Source organism: Ailuropoda melanoleuca, chromosome 9, assembly GCF_002007445.2.
Source record: "Ailuropoda melanoleuca isolate Jingjing chromosome 9, ASM200744v2, whole genome shotgun sequence".
Taxonomy (NCBI): domain Eukaryota; kingdom Metazoa; phylum Chordata; class Mammalia; order Carnivora; family Ursidae; genus Ailuropoda; species Ailuropoda melanoleuca.
Genome location: NC_048226.1, coordinates 72,075,284 through 72,077,400, shown reverse-complemented (window position 1 = coordinate 72,077,400; position 2,117 = coordinate 72,075,284). Strand labels below are relative to the sequence as shown.

The 2,117-nt window shown below is 31.9% G+C and overlaps 1 non-coding gene across 1 annotated transcript; it reads right to left on the bottom strand.

Annotated features, from left to right (window-relative positions):
* Positions 1-1,640: 1,640 nt before the first annotated feature.
* LOC117803942 lies at positions 1,641-1,750 on the bottom strand. The gene has a single exon (XR_004628056.1). It is a non-coding gene; the product is annotated as a U6 spliceosomal RNA (small nuclear RNA).
* Between the last annotated feature and the right edge of the window lie 367 nt (positions 1,751-2,117).

The window sequence follows — 2,117 nt, the reverse complement described above, 5'->3', positions numbered from 1 at the left end:
TGTTGCCTATGTTCTCCTCTAGAATTTTGATGGATTCCTGTCTCACATTGAGGTCTTTCATCCATTTGGAAGGGATATTTCTGACCTAATGATATGATTTTAGTCTTCTTAAATTTGCTAAGACTTGTTTTGTGACCTAGCATATGTTCTATCCTGGAGGAATTTTTGTGTGCACTTGAGAAGAATGTGTGTTCTGCTGCTGTTGGATGGAATGTTTTGGTATATGTCTGTTGGGTTCATTTGGTCTAAAGCATAGTTCAAGTGCAATATTTCCTTGTAAATTTTCTATCTCGATGATGGATCCATTGTTGAAAGTGGGATACTGATATCCCTTACTATTCTATTATTGTATTGTTTTCGGTTTTTTCCTTCAAATCTATTAGTATTTGTTTGATGTATTTAGATCCTAAATGTTGGGTGTATGTGTATTTAAGATTGTTATATCCTATTGATGAACTGATCCCTTTATTATTATATAATGACCTTCTTTGTATCTTTATTGCCTGTCACTTAAGGTCTATTTTAATACCAGTATAGTCATTCCTGCTCTCTTTTGGTTTCTTCTTCCATGAAATATATGTTTCTGTTCCTTCACTTTGAACCTATGTTTGTCCTTAAAACTGAAGTGAGTCTCTTGTAGGAAGCATATAGTTTGTTCTTGTTTTAGTTGTTAATTTTTTCTGTTCAGCTACTTTGTCTTTTGATTAAAGAATTTAATTCATTTATATTTTGCATAATTATTGGCAAGTAAGGACTTAACTTATTCCATAATATTGTTTTCTGGCTTTATTGTAATCTCCTTGTTCCTCATCCTCTTTTGCTGCCTTTGTTTGTGAATCGATGGTTTTCCATCATGGTAAATGCTTTGATTCACTTCTTTTCATCTCTGTGTATCTGCTGTAGGTTTTTGTTCTACAGTTATCATGAGACTTACCTAAAACATTTTATAAATATAGCAGTCTACTTTAAGCTAACAGCAGCTTAACTTCAATTACATACAAAAAGTTTGCTTTTTTACTCATTTAATTTTTTTTAATTTCACAATTTACCTCTTTTTATATTATATATTCACTAACAAATTATTACAGTTTTTGCTGAATTTAATACTTGTATCCTTTAAATTTTTTGGTAAAATTAAGTGGCTAGCATAGTAACATATACAATATTATAATATTCTGAAATTGACTATGTATTTACCCTTACCAGTGCATTGCATATTTTCATATGTTTTCATTTTACTAATTCATTCCCTTTCATTACAGCTATAAGAATGCCTTTCAGGATTTCTTGTAAGTCAGGTCTTGTAAGTCAGTGGTGATGAACTCCCTCAGCTTTTGTTTATCTGAGAATGTCTCTATCTCTCCTTCATTTCTAAAGGACAACTTTCATCCATAGAATATCCCACTCTCTCCTGGACTAAAATGTTTCTGCTGAGAAAGCTGCTGATAGCCTTATGGGGGTTCCTTTGTAGGTGATAAGCTTCTTTACTCTTCCTGCTTGTAAGATTCTTTGTCTTTGATTTTTAACAGCTTTTATAATGTGTCTTGGAGAATAGGTTTCTGAGTTGAATTAGAGGACCTATGAACATGGATGGCTAAATCTCTCTCCAGCTGTGGAACTTTTGAGCCATTATTACTTTTTAAAACATGGAGTGTCTTGAATTTGCATGTCATCCTTGTGTAGGAAAGAGACATAGCTAATCTTCTCTGTATCGTTCTAGCTTTAGTATATGTGCTAATAAAGCAAACACACAGCCATTATTTTTTAAAACAATTTTTCTACCCCCATCCTCCTCTCTTCTTGAACTCCAATAATTCTCAGATTGGCTTGTTCAATCGTATCCCTTAGATCACACAAACTTTCTTCATTCTTTTTAATTCTTTTTTCTTTGTTCTCTCTGAATAGATCATTTAAAAGGTATTGTCTTCAATTTCAGATTCTTTCTTCTGCTTGATCCATTTTGATTTTGGCTCTCTATTGCATTTTTCATTTCATTTATTGTATCTTTCACCTCAGATTTTTTTTATGACTTTTTTCTGTTTTTTTTTTAAACTTTTCATTTTGTTGGCACATTGGTTTCCTGATTTCATTGAATTGTCTTTCTGTATTTTCCTGTA